The sequence below is a fragment of the Pleurodeles waltl genome, chromosome 12, assembly GCF_031143425.1.
Source record: "Pleurodeles waltl isolate 20211129_DDA chromosome 12, aPleWal1.hap1.20221129, whole genome shotgun sequence".
NCBI classification, from domain to species: Eukaryota; Metazoa; Chordata; class Amphibia; order Caudata; family Salamandridae; genus Pleurodeles; species Pleurodeles waltl.
The window spans coordinates 100,654,087-100,674,376 of NC_090451.1; positions in this window are offsets into that span (position 1 = coordinate 100,654,087).

Below are 20,290 nucleotides of genomic sequence, written 5' to 3' on the forward strand. Positions count from 1 at the left end.
TTAGCCCATTTGGGTACGCCAAGGCTTTCACATAGAATCACATGTGATGGCTTAGCAGCATAGACTGTTTTCTGTCAGCCCTGATTCTGTGGCCGGCCTGACCCAGTAAGGAAATATTCTTGGTTCAACCATAACAGTGATCGCTATTTGCTTACAAAGATTCATCCCAGTAACTTCACTGACAAATTAAAGGTCTATAGAAACTATTTGAGTCATTCCCCAATACTTTTCCCGATTACCATAATGTGGGTATCACATAGACAACAAAATATAAAGCCCCATTGAGTTGTCAGCATTTGCTCAAAAGCTATCAAGGAAAAGTTATTATATAAATCGAGCACTGGATCACAAGCTCTAGGCGTGGTGCTGGGAGGGTAATGCATGGTGACCGCCGTTGGTGATCTGCACAAGGGCACAGAAGTGTTCAGCTCCACCACCGCAGTCATGTGTGGGCTTGATCGGATCCTGGTCATCCACCTGCTGTGCGTTGTCTCCACTCGCAGATGTCATAAATGAAGGAAAAGGGAAAACAGTCACACACCCATCTTGAAGCAGTGCTGCAGCTCTTTGTTACCCAACAAAAAGTCATCTGCTTAACTAACAGCAAGCAAGCATTGGTAAATGCATTTGGTTTCACTAATGGAATGAATAAGTTAAGTGGTGTGGGAAGTTTGTGAGTACAGGGTGAAATTACCTCAATTCATGGTGATTGATGTGTGTTCAGTGCAGAATGAGAACTGTGTGAGTGTACAGGGTGAGAAATGTTACCCTGTACAAGATAAGAGATGTGCGAGAATAGGGTGAGCGGTATGTTAGTAGTATGAGTGCAGAATGAGCGGTTTGAGTTCAGGGTGAAAGGTGTGGGTGGAGGGTGGAGGAATGTGAGTGCTGGGTGAGAGGTATGTCAATGGTGTGTGAGTGCAGAGTCAGCACTGTGTGAGTGGTGGGTGAGCAGTATCTGACTGCCAGTACAATGTAATGGTGACTGTGCAGAGTAAATGGTGGGTGAGTGCGCACAATGAGCGGTGAAAGGTATATAAGTGTGGTAAAAAGATGTCAGCAGCGCAACCCAAAAATGATCCAGTATATAAACCACTGGTTATGAGTGTGTAATCAAAATGTGAACAATCACTAAGGGTTACTGAATTGCAAAGGTAAACAAGCATTTGCAATACAATAGGTTTTGCACATTTTGAACAAGTTAATTGTCATCTTTTGACAATAGCGACCACAAGCAAAAAAAAAAGCTCTAATGAAGTTAGTTAGCAGATCAGCCTAAGAAGATTTAATGCCCCATAAAGGAGCTAAGCAATGCCCTGTGTGCAGAAGTCATAAGTGCTGGCAGGGAGGGGCACCAGAGAGAGAGCCTCTCTGCGATGTGAGGGCATCTGGTATTCATTTAGTAAAATAAGCGTGTTTTAGGAGCCTTTGCCTAGTAAAATAAGATTATTTCTGATGGATACAACTACCTGTGGATTCCTCACCTTATGAATTCGATCCTTTGCCCAGCATCCGACGGAAAGTCTTCTTCCTAGCTGCCTACGTCGACGAGGACGTCATAATGGCACGGCTCCGCGTGACTCCATCTGACGTCAACGTGCCAATAAGAGGTCCTCGTCGGCGTACTAACGTCAGTTTCTCCTTTTTCCGTGCTTCAACGCCAACGTTTTTTTTCTTCCTGGCCCGTTGGTAACTGTAGCGATCTCTTGAAGTTACAATGTCGCCTCCGAAGAAGTCCGGGTTTAAGCTGTGTAGGGAATGCAGGGGTCGGATGTCAGTGACCGACCCCCATTCGGACTGTATTTGGTGTTTAAGCTCCGAACATGATGTGGAAGGTTGTTCTTCGTGCCAGAGCATGAATCCGAAAGCTCTGAAGGAACGCGAAGCGAAGCTCTTCCTGGCCAAGGCAAAGAAGAAGGAACACAAGAAGGTTTCTTCCCATGCTTCCACCAAAAAACATAAGAAGCGGCGTCATCATGACTCTCGGCGCCGTTCAGAGCGGAGCCGATCGAGGAGTCGTTCGAGGTCGAGATCTCGTTCGTCACGGCGCCAGAAGACGTGGGAGATGAGTCCTACGGTCACGCCTCAGCCGGAGAATCCGGGGTTGTCACCGGCGCCTTCAGTCTATGAGGTCACTCAAGGTAGTCCTCGCTTTTCGCCGGCGCCGAGGGATCCTGATGTTCCCCAGACATCTACACAGCAGTACCCGGCTTTCCCAACTCCAGAAATGGATCCGGCCGCATTTTTTAATGCGATGTATGCTGTTTTTCAATCCATGGCCCCTGCTGGTGCACCAGCAGGTCCCACTGGGCCATTGGCGTTCAATTTGGGCTCCCCGGCGTCATACAGGGCTGCTCCATTCATGCCCTTCTGCCCTACAGAGCCTGGTGGTCCGGCGCCGGGGGTTTCCCCTGGCAGGAGTCCTTCGCCTGGGACTGTGGATCCGTCGGCTTCTTATCCGACTCCTTCTCCGCGCCATCCGGTGTCATTGATGGCCTCATCCAGACCGGATCTATCTCCTTCTGTTCATTCGGCTTCGAGGAGGTCATCTGCCGACTTCGGGCCGGCTCCGGCTGAATCTGGGAGCCTTCCTGAACCGGTTCGGGGTCTGAGATCATCGGCGTCGATGGAGTCCTTGTCGATGCCGGCTCTGGAGACACATTTAAGATCTCGAAGGAAGGCGTTGAGGCTTCTGGAGGAAGAGGAATACAGAAGGCTTGAGGAAGGTGAGATAGAGCCTTCTGATGATTTCCAGGGACTTACCACTGCAAGTGGTTTGGATACTTCCCCGGAGTGGGACATTGCTTCTCCGGGGGAGTTTACTGAGGAGGCCGCCTCCTTCCATGCTGTGGTGAGGAAGGCAGCTGATTACCTGGATTTGCCTTTGTCCACGGCAGAAGTTAAGACTAACCTGCTCACAGAGGTTCTTCATCCATCTTCCTCCAGTGCTGACCCTTTGTTGCCTTTTAATGAGGCTTTGACTGAGCCTATTATAGACCTATGGAAAAAGCCGGTTACATCTCCTGCTGTGAACAGGGCAGTGGCAAGAAGGCATAGAAGTGCCCCAGGAGATCCGTTTTTTCTATCTCGTCACCCGACTCCGGAGAGTTTGGTGGTTCAGGCATCATGTTCTGCAAAGTCTTCCCCCGGTACATTCCCTGGTGTTCCGAAAGACAGAGAATCCAAAAGGATGGAGCAATCCTCGAAGAATTTTTTTTCCTCTTGCAGCATGGCCCTAAAAGCTACCAATTCCACCTGTGTGCTCGGCAGATACATCCATGCCCTAATGGACTCTGCTAAGGAGATGGCAAAAGATCTGCCACAGGAAGTGCAAAAATCTTTTGGGTCCCTTTTCTTGGATGCTCAAGCTGCTGCACAGAAGATTATTCAATCTGGCTTGGATACCACGGATTCTCTTGCCAGGGCCATGGTAACATCGGTGGCTACGAGAAGGCATGCCTGGCTAAGATCTTCGGGATTCTCGTCAGATGTACAATCCACTTTAATGGACCTTCCATTTGATGGGGAAAAGCTGTTTGGGGACAAGGCAGACTCTGCCCTTAAACGGTTTAAGGACTGTCGGGCTACAGCTAAGTCCCTGGGTTTGCAGACCCCTTCTGCTACATTGTACAGACCTTTTCGTAGGTTTCGAGGGTTTGCTAGAGGTTCTGCCTTTCGTAGATCTCAATCTTATGCCCAACAACCTGCCAACCCGCCCTATCGTGCTTTCAGAGGGCGAGGTAGGGGTAGGGCTAGAGGTCCAGCCCAGCAGCTCTCTTCTTCTTCATCCTCCTCTGGTGGACAACAGCAGAAGCAGCCCTAGTTTTCCCCACTTTATCAGTCATACTTCTCCTGTAGGGGGAAGATTGAGTCTTTTTCTACAGCAATGGAGGTCAATTACAACAGACTCGTGGGTGCTAGGAATTGTGGAAAAGGGCTATGCTCTCCCCTTTCAGGAGTTTCCTCCTCCCTTCCCTCCCCGTCCCTCCTTTTGTTCAGAAGACCATCTTCTGTTGTTGCAACAGGAGGTTGTAGCCATGTTGGCAAAGGGCGCTATAGAGTTGGTGCCATTGCAGGAAAGGGGTCAGGGGTGTTATTCAAGATATTTCCTGATTCCCAAAGTGGACGGTCGTCTAAGGCCGATCCTAGACTTGAGGATTTTGAATTTGTTCCTCAAGCAGGAAAAATTCAAAATGCTGACCCTAGCGCAGGTGCTATTGGCGTTGAACGAAGGAGACTGGATGGTGTCTGTCGACTTACAGGACGTGTACTTTCATGTTCCCATAATCAAGTCGCACAGGAAGTATCTCCGTTTTGTGGTTGGATCGCAACATTATCAAGTTTGCGGTCCTTCCGTTTGGTCTTACTTCAGCACCCCGGGTCTTCACAAAGGTGATGGCAGTTGTTGCAGCACATCTCAGAAAGAGGGAGGTAGCGGTTTTTCCCTACCTGGACAATTGGTTGATCAAAGCCAAGTCTCCAGAGATTGTGTTGTCTCATCTGCAAATGACAACGCAGTTGTTGTTCGATCTGGGCTTTTCGGTGAACGTACCCAAATCTCACCTGGAGCCCTCTCAACGCCTCCTGTTCATAGGGGCAGTATTGGACACAACAAGGTTTCGGGCCTACCCCCCGCCTCAGCGGGTACGGGACATTCAGGCGCTGATTCCTTTGTTTCAAAGTGGAGCAGCAGTTCCAGTCCTCAAAGTCTTACGCCTGCTAGGTCTGTTTGCTTCTTGCATTCTGTTGGTCACTCATGCTCGCTGGCATATGAGGGCTCTTCAGTGGTGCCTCCGCAGACAGTGGTTCCAGCACAAGGGGGATCTCAGGGATTCAATAAAGATCTCCAGGGACGCTGTAGCGGATCTCCTGTGGTGGGCAGAGGACGGCAACCTTTCCCAATGAAAACCGTTTTCACTGCCCCCTCCAGTGGCCACAGTGATATCGGATGCTTCCACTCTAGGGTGGGGAGCTCATCTGGGGGACCTGGAGGTCAAGGGTCGTTGGTCTCCAGCGGAGCAGATGTTGCATATCAATCTGTTGGAATTGCGGGCTGTATGTTTGGCGCTCAAGGCCTTCCTCCCTTCCCTTCGCGGTCAGTCAGTTCAGATCCTGCCAGACTTTACTACCGCGATGTGGTATATAAACAAGCAGGGAGGAGTGGGGTCGTATCTGCTTTGCCGAGAAGCCCTACGACTCTGGTCCTGGGCTCAGGACCATCAGATTTGCTTGATGGCAAATCATTTGGCCAGAGTGTTGAATGTACGTGCGGATGTTCTCAGCCGTCACTTCTCATTAGATCACGAGTGGCGTCTCCATCCGGATCTAGTCCTCCACATCTTCGAGATGTGGGGTACTCCTCAGGTGGATTTATTTGCCACTCGGGAGAACGCACATTGCCCGTTATTCGGCAGCCTCCAGTTTCCGATGCAAGGGGCGTTGGGGGACGCGTTTCAGATGTCTTGGAGTGGCCAGTTGCTTTACGCGTTTCCCTCCATACCCTTGATTCCTCGGGTTTTGAGGAAGGTTCGTCAGGACCGGGCCCAAATCATATTGGTGGCACCGGACTGGCCAAGAAGGGTATGGTATACAGACCTACTTCAACTCTCTCAGTGCCCTCCGCTCCGTCTCCCGCTCAGGGCAGATCTCCTCTCTCAATCACAGGGGCAGGTTTTACACCCCCACCTCCAGAGCCTGCACCTTCATGCCTGGAGATTGAACGGGGCAACCTGAGTTCTTTTTCTCTCCCACCGGATGTAGTGGATGTTATACTATCGTCCAGGCGACACTCCACTAAATCTATTTATGCCGGAAGGTGGGTAAAATTTGTGATGTGGTGTGGAGAGAACCGAAAAGATCCTTTAAAGGCCCATCTTTCAGATGTACTTTTGTTTGTTCTCAGTTTGGCGAAGAAAGGCTGTGCTATAGCTACAGTTAAGGGTTATTTGGCAGCTCTGTCTGGGTTTCTTTGCCTTCCGGATCAGCCGTCTTTATTCAAGTCTCCCATTGTACATAGGTTCCTTAAGGGTTTGGTGAATAGCTTCCCTCCTACTCCTTTTCACATGCCTCAGTGGGACTTAAATCTTATTTTAACATTCTTAATGGGTTCGCCTTTCGAGCCCATGCATTCATGTCCATTGAGATATTTAGCCTTCAAGACTGTTTTCTTGATCGCAATTACTTCTGCCAGGAGGATTGGAGAGCTTCAGGCACTTTCCTGTAAGCCCCCTTTCCCTATGTTCTTCCCTGATAAAGTGGTTCTAAAAACCAGGGCTGCTTTTCTACCGAAAGTTGTCACCCCTTTTCATAAAGGGCAGAATATCACTCTTCCTGCTTTTTACCCTCCTCCCCACCCTTCTAAAGAAGGAGACTCCATAGGTTGGACCCTAAGAGAGCCCTGAGTTTTTATCTCGAAAGAACTAAAGACTTTCGTTTGTATGAGCAACTGTTTGTTGGATATGCTGGTCAGCAAAAGGGGAGAGCTGTACAGAAAAGGACACTCTCCAGGTGGGTCAACTTGTGTATCAAGATCTGTTACTCTTTGGCAAAAAAGGTCCCTCCTGGAGGTATCAGGGCCCACTCTACTAGGGCTAAATCTGCATCCTCGACTTTGGCGAGGGAAGTTCCATTGATAGATATATGTAAAGCGGCAACTTGGGCGCCCCTCCATACTTTCGTAAAACATTACTGTTTAGACTCTGAGATGAGGAGGGACGGTCACTTTGCTCGCTCGGTATTGCAAGATTTCTTGGTGTAATCAGGCGGGCACCCACCACCGAGTGCGGTGCTGCTTGGGACTCTATTCATAAGGTGAGTGATCCACAGGTAGTTGTATCCATCAGAAGAACAAGTTACTTACCTTCGGTAACGCTTTTTCTGGTGGATACACTGACTACCTGTGGATTCCTCACGGTCCCTCCCGCCTCCCCGTTGCCTGCCTGCTTACACTCTTATCTTGCAGTATTTAGATTAATATTTATTCTTACAAATATATATATATATATATATATATATATATATATATATATATATATATATATATATATATATGAATGCGCTTATATATATTTATATGTATATAGTGATATTTCTTTATATATTTTTGTATATTCATGTATTTCAACTCTCAATAAGAATGGATAGTTTAAATAGTCAAGGTTTTTGTGTGCGTATATCTTTCTATATTATTTATCAATTTTCATGGTAGGTTTACTCCTATTTGCTTTAAGAGCACGAAAAAATGTGGTGAAACTGACGTTAGTACGCCGACAAGGACCTCTTATTGGCACGTTGACGTCAGACGGAGTCATGCGGAGCCGTGCCATTATGACGTCCTCGTCGACGTAGACAGCTAGGAAGAAGACTTTCAGTCGGATGCTGGCGCAAGGATCGAATTCATAAGGTGAGGAATCCACAGGTAGTCAGTGTATCCACCAGAAAAAGCGTTACCGAAGGTAAGTAACTTGTTCTTTAGGAGCATGGTAGAGGACAGAGCTAGAATAAAGCCAAAACAAATGTCAGCTTTGGAGGAGGTGGGAGGAACGGAATGCTGCAATAAAACCAGGCAGCTACCAGCCTAAACAGCACAGTGAAAGGGGAGCACCAAAGAAATGTCAAAAATAGTACATCACAGCAACAGATAAAGAAACCAAAGTGGAAAAATATAGTACTAGGTCACTGCTCTCAAACAGAAGAAGGAGGGAGAAATAGGCAGAACTGACCACAAGCGAGCAAGAATTTTTAAAGAACATGGCAACCAACAAATGAATTTGCTTTAACCCACATTATAAGTAAACTAAAAGTATAGACCATGTTAAACGCTAACGCTCGACCTAAAAATGAGGCAAAGCTGTGCTGTGTCCTAATATGAAGCAGGCCCGCTGACTGCTTGCAGTAAGCATGATGCGCTAAAATCGTGATTAGGTACTAAAACGTAGGGTCATAACGTAAGGCAAAGACATGATCTTTAATAAAAGCGGACCACTATGTTAGCTGCTCGTAAGGTGCATGATACATTGGTATCATCAATAAAGTGGACACAAAAATGTACACAACTAACTGTTAAACACAAACACATGAATATCTGAAAACCTCACTGACGAGCTAATATCGTGAATGGGTATTGAAACGCAGGGTCATAACGTGAGGCAAAGACATGCTCATTAATGAAAGAGGGCTGGTATGTTAGCCACTTGTAAAGTACATGATACGCTGGTGTCTTAAACAAAGTGGAAACCAAACTTAACGCAACTGGAGGTTAAACAAATAAATGAATATCTGAAAACCTCAGTGTCATGATTAAAAGAATGCTCTAAGGATAAAGAAGACCTTAGGGTAAATGACATACCAACATGATAACTAGCAGGAGGTACGGTCTGAAAGGGTGTACCAACGTCCCCCTCATGATTGACACATTTTTAGTTTCCTGGTATCGGGTCACATGAGGGTCATATGACAAATGCGCTCTATGGAGCTTCACTGCTCATTCCCTCTAAAAATAAGATGGCTGACACAATTTTGGGCATTACATGAAAAACTAAGGTCAAATGCGCACAAAGGCGTATTTTCGAAAAATGGATGGCTCAGCAGCTGCTGGCCCCACCAATACAGAACTAGAAAAAATAATATCATGCAATGGGATGGAGCAGAGAGGGTGAAGAGCTTGATGAGAGTGTGACAGTGGTAGGAGTAGGCTTGAGGTGGCAGCTGAGGAGATGGGGATGTTAATTAATAAAGGAAAGACAATATAAAGAAGGCTAAAAAGAAAAAAGGGAAGGGGAGCTGAAGGAATCAATTTACAAGCTTGGGGGGTGGCAAGGAAGGACAACACCGTGAGGGCTAGGGATATGACGACTAAAGGACCACACAAGGGACAGAGTAAGGAAATCCATGCACTTCCATTGAGGCCAAAAGGTAAAATAAAAACGTAATTCCCTGAATGTGAGAAATGGAAAGACACAGGTCATCTAGTCAAAGAAGCTATACTCCAGGGGAGGGACAAACACAAGAAGAGTAAAACAAGCCATTGAATAAGAAGAAAGCAAATGAGAGTGACAAGAAAGCTAACCAGTGGTATGTGGAGGGCTGACGCAAAGTCTCTAGTTCTAGTTACTGGTAAAGTCCATGATAGGGCTTTGACAATAGACAGGCAAAAGTTGTGTGCACCAGAGACCTGCATGCTTGGTTTTCCCATCCCTCTTTGTTTACCAAAGCATGAAGATACAGTGTTGGAGGACAACTATTACAGGGAATGCATGTGGGGGAAGTGGGTGGGGAAAGAGGATTATGGGGACGAGGATGGGGGGAAATGATGCTGGGAGATGTCTGGCATATCTATCCACTATCCATGCCAAAACAACAATCCCTGCATGCTGACCGGCCACATTCTCCTCAGATCTCTCTAGGAGCTGAAGATCACATAGGGCACTAACCTCTGCTGTGCAGATAAAGGAGCATGTAAAGAAGTCTAGCTCTGCCCTTGTGGGTGTAAGGAGCATCCGACTGTTATTCTGCACCCCACTTCCTAGGACCCTAGGATCTCATATAGACTGAAAGACAGGGACTGAGGGACCCAGAGGCTAGCCTAGGGGCAACAGAAAAACACTCACCTTACCGGCGCATATGCAAGTATGTATTCAAGGACGAATTAGTACACACAGCCGCAAGGGGACACACATTGTCATCGAGAGACAAAGGCAAAAACACAAGAGGCGGATTTGCTTCCAATATCTGTGTCACAACAATTTGCCACTGGGATGAAAAGCGTCTGTTAATAATGTGTCTACTCTCTTCTGAACAAATGAATTGACTCTCAAAGATGTTGTGTGCCTAGTAACATTTGCACATTTATTTCTTTTGACAGAGGAACAGAAATATAGTACGGAGTACTAGGAACTTAGGTCCTTGTCAGTTTGAGGTTGGGTTAAAGCGCCTGGAATGACGCAGTGATTTGGTTAAGGTGTTAAGTGCCTCAGGCTAGAAATATACCTTCTAGGAGATAAAAGGTGCAGATATCTGCAGGCAGAGTTGGCTGGCACTAATCAAAGCATGCAAATTGGGTGCTGCAAGGAGGTGCCTCAAACAATCATGAAAGCTACAAGGAAAGAGCACAAGAGAGCATTCGATGAGCCGGAGGGTGAGGGAGCAAGTGGGGAAGGAGGGAGCAACACTGAACACAACAGATTGGATCTAAAGATACACCGCAGGGTTACACCAACCAAAGATGAGGGAAACAATCATAGTGTGACCAAAACCATTTTGCTAACACATACATACTAACGCATGTGGGTTTAGAAAACTGCCGGCCTGACATCCGTGCTAGTGAGCAACAACTGTGACGTCAGGTAGGCAGGCAAGTAAGTTCCAAATAAAACATGGATGGTAATTGCTTTTTGCAATTAACATCAAAATTGCTTTTAAACCTGGAATGGTGGACCTCCTCTGCCCATTAACAGGAGCCGCCTCAAACTTCTTGTGCATTTTATGTTTTAACATTACTGGACAGACACAAAAGTTAAATCATGCAATGCACGACGAGCATGTGGGCTTGGGGGCTGGTGAAAGCAACAACATTGGGGAAGGGTCCCTGATTGAAAGTAATTATGCTAAACAAAAGCGAGGGAGGAGGACAGACCGAAAAATACACTCCTTGTCTGTGAATGAGTTCGTCTGAAAGCACTACGATACCTTAGTTAGGGTTCGCGCACGCAAAGAAGTTCGACAAAAGCAGCAGATGAAAACAGTACTTGGGCCTCGGGACACTGATAAGAGAAACACATGAGAGGAACAACAGCTAATAGTATGCTACAGCCAATAGAAAAGGAGGAAACGTTAGTGGCAAGCAGAGGAACCAATGAAAAGCAAGAGGGTGGGATGTAAGCCCCTTTTAAGATTTATATTGAATACAATAGATTTCACAAGCACAAGTGCTGTGCAGATGAAACCTAAACATGGCTTTAATGAGACACAAACCACGGACTGCTGGCAAACTAGACAGGACATGAAAAATTGAACAAATTATCACTCCCACTCCTGATGCAGCTGTTGCCAGTGAGCACAGTGTTAGCTAATGTACTAGCTATGTGTGTCCATGTCCACACCACGGTCTTCTGTAGCTAAAGCTGAGAACAAGGTGTTAGCATCAATTCGCTTCCCTTTTACTTCTTTCAAACATTCGTAATGAAACAGAACTTAAGTGTGCGCATGTAGAATACCAGAATTTGAACCCATAACCTCCAAAATCAGAAGGCATTAACTACAAGGCAGCCAGGTGCTCTTTGCTTAAGTGTGCAGGTTAGAAATTACTGGGTTTTTAAATCACTCTGTCGAAGTAGTAATGGTCTTTTTATTCTATCAAATACGAGAAAGGCACAAAAGAATGCACATATTTCTTTGTCTTATTTGCTTTGTGCTTATATGTAATCTTTATTGAAAACACATAGCACTTAAAAACAAATGTCTTCTCTGTCCAGTTTCGGACATATATGGTTTTGGTGTGTAGCTGTTTTAGTATAAGAAACAAAAATGAAAATACCAGAGTGAAACATTTGAAACCAAACATTGAAACCAAATATTACTTCCACCGTTAAGCTATTGCACCAGCTTTGAAAGAAACTGCTAAAAATGCTAAAACCCAAACCCATGTGGCCAGTGCTAATATTACCAGTCCTGGTGGCCTAAGTTTGCTAAGTCATGCGTCCCCTTTAACTCCCACACTCACCTCTACATTGTATATGTGCAGCCCATATAGCTGCTGCTCCAGGGGAACAGTGGGCAAAGAGGGATACCAGGAGGTGGTACAGGTTTTTTAAACCCCGGTCCTCAACCCCTAGTTCCAGCCAGTAGAGCGACTAATGATGCCCCTCTGCCAATTACAGGGGGGCTCTTTCCAAGACTCCCAGTCCTAACCCTATAAAAAGTGCTGCAGCCCTGCAGAGAACTCCCATTGCCCCCATTAAAAACACTGCAGCCATGCAGAGAACTCCCAGTACTGCCCCTATTAAAAGTTCAACAGCCTCGCAGAGAAGTTCAACTCCTGCCACCAAAAAATGTGGAGCAGGCCTGCACAGTTCTTCCAATACTGCCTGTGGGAAGCTGGGTTCTGGTTGCAGTACACTCCCACCTTTTGCCTGGTTTTTGATGCAGCTTAAGTGCACTGGGTTTCTGTTAACCAGGCCATCAGTGCCAGTGTTCCTTCCCAAAACAAAACACCTGGTCACTTGATCTCCATTTGGTCAGGCCCTTTAGCACCTTTGTAAGTCCCTAGTCAGTTAATGGCACCCCTAGTACCTAGGGCATGGGTACAGAAGAGGGACCATAAGAACTGCAGCACAACTTTTGCCACTCTAAGGGACCCAGCAACATGCGGACTGCCATTGCAGGCTGAGTGACAAGGTGCTCCCAAAAGTAAAAACATCACATAGCACACAGCCTGTGTGCCATGTCCTCTAAACACAGCATGTAATATTTGTAAGTCACCCCTACATTAGGTCTTACAGCCCTAAGGTAAGTTGCTTTATATTACATGTGTGGACATATCTGCAAAGGATTCCTTAACTAACACCAGATTAGCATCAGCATGTTGGGCTTCGTGCAAAACAATTTAGCAAACACAAATTTGGAAAACAGCTAGCTACTGCTCTATCAAACAGTGTGGTTGGTACCTAGAAAGAAAAAGCAAATAGACATAACAAAACACATGGGTAAAAGAATACCTCTCCTCAATTGGATCGGCAAGCTAAGATAGTCTTCCTTATCAGGACATCAGTTCAGTCAGCAAGGCATCAGAAATCATCATCAAAATTCCGAAAAGGCAAAGTCTTTAAGCATTAAAGTTAAGCACGTCTCTCGTCAAGACGCAGAAGAAATATTGACCATTCGGCCAGCAAGAAAATGGGCGATGGGGAGTCTTCCCTTGGTGCAGTGCTGTTAAGTTACATTCCCTAAAACTATTTCCCAAGTCCCTATTGGTCAAGGGATCGCATGTTCACACTTTGTCCAATAAAGCAAAAACTTCAAATCTATGAATTCTACCACTACTCCGTTCACATGTCGCTGATTGGTTTCTCCTGTAATGTCCTCATCATCCGGCTTGTCAGGTAACAATATCGTTGCAGCTTATACTCCAGTCAGTGTCTCTGTTGTTCTTCTCCTGAGAAAGTCACTCTTACACACATTACATTCATAATGTTACATGTAGCAAGAACGGCATCTTCTAGCAAGCGGTTCCCATTATAAAGACTTTTAACTACGAGCACATTTGGACAGTAGAATGGAAAATCACAGTTTAATTCTCTAAGACAGCCATTTCATTAATCGGTTTAGAAATACAGCTTGACATGAGGCCGTGCAACTAGGCCAAGACCTCCGCTAAGTTAAGGCACTCAATTAATAAAGCTAATACATAATGCATAACCCCAAATATGACAGATTACTACATTAATCAAAATTATGCTCAACATTTCATATTGAAGCCATTAATATGTATACTTTGTAAACATTGGCGGCCTCTCATCATGATCACATTTTCAAATGTGTGCATTATTTTCCCTACGTTATTACATTTTTTACGCAAATCCATTACTCATCATACATGAATACTCTTAATATTTTTATTGAAATACCTGCTTCAGCAATCTCTCCTCTGGTGACTAAATGTGTCATCACACTAAACTATCACTCACAAACTTTTGCAACAGCTAAAATTCTGTTGTTTCAATCCCTTCATACTTTTGCTCCCTTTTTGAATTCTCCCTAAATAATGTTTTCCCTTTTCTTTTCTCCCCTTCTCTAATCATTCTTTGACTTTTTCAGTTGTATTCTTTTACACAATTTACATATTCCCCATATTCCAACTAGGCAAACCATGACAATTAATATCCCTGTATAATGTTCATCAAAAATCCCTTTCCCAAGGTTGCTGAGCCATTTTCCCACTGAAGCAAAACCCTTGCCAACTTTCTCCCAAACACCCGGTTCTTTCTATTCTTTTAAATCAGCACTTTCATCAGTCAGGTTAGTAAGTAAGCCTCTAATTTCTTTACTATTATCAGGAATGAACGAACGACAATGCCTAGAATTAATCATCCTATAAACTCCACCATCCTTCGTTAAGAGAATGTCTAAAGCAAGGCGATTTTGAAGCATTATAGCTCTTTCGGCAGCTAATTCAGTATCTATCATGAGTATGGCTCCTGAAAAATTAGTCATCATGTTATCCTCAATAGTATACAACTTTCGAATCTTTATCGAATTCAGAACAACTCCCACTGAAGGAATCATTGCTCCCAATATATCTCCCACTATACCAGAAGGAGACTCCCTCCTCTATCTCATATGATGTAATTCAGCCACTTTCGGAAATTTCTTTAAGTCATCCATTTGAAAACTCTTTGGGAAAACTATTCCCAATTAACATGTCCCATGTCCCACGTCTCTTGGAAGACGGTAATAAGCATTTGGACCACAGATGTAATATATCCCAGGAATTTCCGGGTCGTGTCCATTCAGCATAAATGTCCATTTACTCTGAAAGAAAAGCACATGTCTACATTGACTTGTTCCCACAAACAAAGTGTTAGTACACGATTTAGGTCTATATATACAAAGTTTCCCCGCGTGTTGCACATTTAGAGCTAATTTCCCTTGTGTTTTAATTACAATATAAACATAATCATTCCTGTAAGCCCTTTTCACTAAGCCTCCTTCTAACTTCTCCTGCAGCGCTTTTCTCTCATCATCTGTGTGGTCTAAGAAGCTCTTCTCTAAAGGTGTAAGCAAGCATGTTAGATTATTGCAGTGTGCATAAGCTCAGCCAAATGTCAATGTAGGTTCAAAGAAACCTCTAACTAATACTATGTCATTGTCCTTAGCTACCCTATTAAAATACCTGATTATAGGGAAAACACAACATCATAATTGGAGTAGAAATACTGAATGTACCCCTGGTTATAGAATCTTGTTAGTAGCAGACTACAACTGATTCCATATGTTAGAGGTAGACAATGGTAAGTAACTCCTTCTTCCACTGATGAAGGAATCTGCGTACACATAATAATTCCTTACATCCATCGTCTCAACATACTCAGCAAGCAATAGAAGACATTAGAACAAAGTTCTCCTTGCGCATTAGTACCCTCATGCAAATACTTATCATCTAACCAAAACATCTCTATTGCTGTTAGTACAGTAGTTGTCTCAAAAGCAGAAGTATGGTTGGCTTTACTCATATCAAAAACAGACACACCCACAATCAATAATCCCACACACAACTGCCAAACCAATACTCATATATTTACAGCACCTATTGTTCCTAGCCTCCTGGCTAATGTTACTCATTATCTGTAAAAAATCAGAAAGCAGAAGAGGAATTTAGGAAACTGCAGCAAAAATCAAAAACAAAACAAATTATTCTTTTAGCAGTTATTTACAGCTTTCAGTCCCACTTCCATGACCCCTTGTCAAAATTGGTAAGCAGCTTGTCAAAATCCGGTTTCAAAAGTCAAATCAGGTTATCAGAGTATTTTCCGGTAACTTTCAACAGTCTCTTTCTCAAACATTTTCTCAGATTGTTTCAACAGTTCAGTTCATCAGCCATCTTCAAGTGTCAAAATACTGACCCGGAATGTCTCGAAACAATCATGTTTGAACAACCGAATCATGACATCCCTCCTAAAATGTGCTTGACCATGATAATACCTAGCCATTTGAAACAACAGACTATTAGGCAAAACCAATTGACCCTCTTCTGAAACCCACAATTCATCTTGTCTTTGCACACATTTCATTTTACTCCATGAACGTTTTTCCTCCCTGTCAGCATTATTCTGCAACATTTTCAATTCCTCCAGGGTGTTGGTTACTTTCAATGCAAAACTTGGACATGTTTTGTCTTCTTCAGGTAAAAGTTCCCACTTATCTTAGAACGATATACAGTTCAATGCGCAAAACCTTGTGACTTGATTCACATCTCCATTTCCCAATGACAGGAAGTCCTGTGACTTCAGATGTGCACTGCATTTCACCAAGGCAATCTTTTCAGGCATTTGAATAACATGTAAGTTCTTTAATTCTTTCACCATTTCTCACTGGTGTACCAGAAGAGGTCATGAAACCTCTCTGTGACCACAACTGGCCAAAATCATGGACTATTCCAAATCCATACTGGCTATCCATATAGATTGTAACTTTCAGCTGAGCAGAAACACTCTAGTAAGGGCTACCAGTTCCCCTTCTTGGGCTTAATACACTCCTCAAAGCCAGGAAGCTTCCAGTATTCCAGTAATTGTGCACACGGTATATCCTGCTCTCAGTGTCCCTGTATTGTCTCTTAGACAAGAACCATCAACAAAGATAATTTGGTCATTCTCTTCCAATCAAGTATCTCTAATGTCGGGTCTCGGGTTTGTGCACAAGTCAGGTACTTCAAGACAATCATGCTCAATGTCTTCCAATTTCTCAATTTCAACATTCTCATTTGGAAGTAAGGTTGCCTGGTTCAGCACTGTACATCTTTTCAACAACACATTTGGTGACCCTAGAATACTCGTTTCATATCTGGTCAATCTTGTACCAGTCAAATATTGGGTTTTCGTCTTTGTAAGTAAAATCTCAATAGAATGAGGGACCATTATAGCCAAAGGATATCCCATCACAATGCCCTCACACTGTGTGAGGCTTTGACCAACCGCTGCAACTGCACACAAATAACCTTTTAAGGATGCTGCAACTGGGTCCAAAGTAGCTGAGAAATATGGCGGTTTACACCTCCATGGACCTGTGTCAAGACAGACAAAGAACATGCATCACGCTCATGACAAAACAATGTGAAAGGCTCTGTGTAGTCAGGAATACCCAAAGCCGGAGCCTTGCACAGACTCTCTCTCAATTCAGTGAAGGCTTTCATTCCAGCCTGGGCTAACACTATGGGATCAGTGGCTTCTTTGTGAGTTAGCTTCTGCAATGGTCTCGAAATGACTGAAAAATGTGGAATCCATTGGTGACAATAACCTACCATCCCTAGAAACATTCTGACATCTCTGTGTGGTCAGGGGATTCATCTGCAATATGGTTGTAACCCTTTCTCTGGATATCTTTTTTGATCCTTTCTCAATCTGGTGTCCCGAGTATTTCTCTTCTTTCTGAAAGTATTGCAATTTAAGCAGGGACACTATATGACCATTCTTTCCCAAATGGTTCAGCAAAGCAATTGTGTCATACTTGCACTCGTCCCTTGTTTTGGACACAATCAGCAACTCATCAATGTACTGTACCAAGGTCGATTGGAAAGGTAATTCCAGTGACTCCAAATTCTTCTTCAACATCTGAGTGAATATGGAAGGTGACTCTGAAAACCCTTGAGGAATTCTGCACTAACAGTGAACTTGGTCCAAACATTTGAAACAAAGAAATTGGCTGTCCTTATGAAGAGGCACAGAAAAGAAGGCTTACGACAAATCAATGACAGGGAACCATTCAGCATCACATGGAATCTGAAACATTATCAGAGCTGGATTTGGCACCACAGGACAACATTTGACCACAATTTTATTTATCTTTCTCAAATCTTGGACAATACAAACCTTCCCACAGGGCTTTTGCAAACCCATTATTGGTGAATTACATGGGCTGCTCAATACTTCCTCAGAACCCCTTGCTTCACAAAGTCTGCAATATTTAGGGCGACCTTCATAAGGACAACATCTTGTGGCATGTGGTACTGTAGAATTTGAGGAAAAACTGCATTCGGCTTTACAGTAACTTTAACTGGCTCAACTCCTTTTTATCAGACCTATCTCTTTTCCTGTCAGATCCCACACCTTCTTAACCGTTCCCTGCAAACCGAAGAACCGGGGAACACAACGGACTTGGTGGCAACCCTGCTAGCCTGCCTCGAGGAGCAACTGCCCTGTCCTGCCACTGCAGCTTCCGGGAAACCAGGACTGCTACCAGTGCTTCACAAATCGCCAAGAAGAACTCCCTTGGAGAGAGGAGCCGCTTCCTTCCATCTACATGCAACTCAAGAAAGAACTGTGAGGACCGGAACTGCCAAAAACCCGAAACCAGTCATCACCACTGCACCTGACCCACCTAGCCCGAGCTGAAGTGGGCCAACAGTGTCAACCTGGTTCCCAGGCCCTCCAGATATGAAGCTCACCCACTGTGGACTTCCCAGCAGCACCTTCAGCCTGTTTCTGAAGACCCCCCACTTTACCACAAACATCACCGTGATGGAGACCTAATGATCCACTGCACCTCTGCACCCAGATGCCCTGGTCAAGGAGAAGAGGACCACTGGTGTCCCTACTTTCCCCAGGCTCATGATACCCAAACCCACTTTTTGGTTCAGCCAGACTGGTCCCCCCAGTCCATGCCTGCTGGCTGTTTCTGTGGGCCCCTCCACTGCGACCGCCACAGGTGATGGTAACCCTGATGGTCCAAACCACCTCTGCACCTGGATGCCCTGGACAGAGAAAAACAGGACCATTGGTGTCCTTGCGTCCCTGAGTATCGCAAGAACTGAACATCCTCAGTGGTCCACCCAGACTGGACTCTCAGTCCACCCCTGGAGCATCTTTGTTACTGGACTGATCCCCATAGACTTACACTGGGCACCCGACGCTGAACTGCACCACTGCACCTGGCCGTCCCAGTACCACCCACGGTGACCTGTTGGTGTGGCCTAGGACCCTGCCCGTACTCACCTTAAGTCCAGAAGGTTGGTCCTGTATGTTGCTGTGAAGTGCCTGTTTGCCATATATGTTTGCTCTCCTGTAGAGTAATATTGCAGCTACAGAAAAATGCACTTTGATAACTCTAAAAATTTCTATCTCAAAAAGTTCTCACCTGCTGCCGGTGATCTTGGTATCTAAAGTTATATAAAAGTATGTGTTATTTTTATAAATTGGTGTAGGATTTCTTTATTGAATGTGTGTCTCACTTACTGCCTATATGTGTGCCTTACATGCTTAGCGCTACCCTCTGATATGCCTAACTGCTCGCTCATACTACCACAAAAGAGAGCATTTGGGATGTCATTTGTGGCTCTGTGATAACGTTTGGGTTTACCTGGACTCTTTGCACAGTGTACCTGTTTTCGGTCCACTATATAAAGAGCCAGCTACCTACATTGCCTCGGTTATAAAAGGAGCAACTCTGCAAATAGCTCCCTGCACAGAACTCCCAGTACTAACCTCATTAAAAGTGCAGCAGCCCTGCAGAGAAATCCCAGAAAGGCCCCATTAAAAGCATAGGAGCCATGCAGAGAAGCGCCACTACTGCCCCCATTAAAAGTATAGCAACCCTGCTGGGAAGTTTCAGTACTGACCCTTCAAAAGTGCAACAGCTACGCTGAGAAGTTCCAGTACGGCCCTATCACGTGTGGCATCCATGTAGACAAGTGTCACTGCTGCCATTCATTAAAAGTGTTCCCACCCCTCCCCCAACTCCCAAAAGGGGGATACCAGCCCGCTTAGATGAGGATGTAAAATCACCATGCTAGAGGTTACAAAAACATGTGTAGGATCCCCTGGCTCCTAGGAAAGAGATGCCAATGAGTCCAGACCGTGGCCCTGACTATCCCAAAGGGCCAGAACAGTAGAGCTTCCAGCCAAATGGAGACGAGGAACAGCTGTGGTAGCACCCATCCCTAAACCTCAGAAAATATTTTTATGGCCCCCATACACCCCGCTTTGAGGCCTCAGATGAAAATAGCCAATCATGCAAAATTATTTTGATGGAAGATGCGAAGGTGGCCCAAAATCTAAGGTGACCAGATTTTGAGGAGCAAAAACCGGGACAGGTCAAACATAAAAGAAAGACTAAAGACTTTACTCTCACTTTTATATCTGGCCTGTCCCATTTTTTTGCGTAGCTTTATGAATGTGTGCCTATATTTATATTATATATATATATATATATATATATATATATATATATAAAAATATATATGTGTGTGTGTGTATATATATATGTGTGTGTGTATGTATATATATATATATATATATATATATATATATATACAGACACACATTTACAAGACTACATATATAAAACTAGCTATGGCTTGTCCTCCCACCCTGCACCCCCAACCCACCTCTCTCTGCTCTCCACTGGTCTCTCAGACCAGGGACTGTGTTGCCTGGAAGTAACATATAAATTACTTTAATTATTTCATACTTTGTAGGCGTCTTTACCTTATGCTTCCCTAGATGATCTGACCTTTATCCCAAAAACCGGTACATTTATTTAATAATCTGACCTTTGTCCCAAAAACCGGGGCATTTATTTAAGA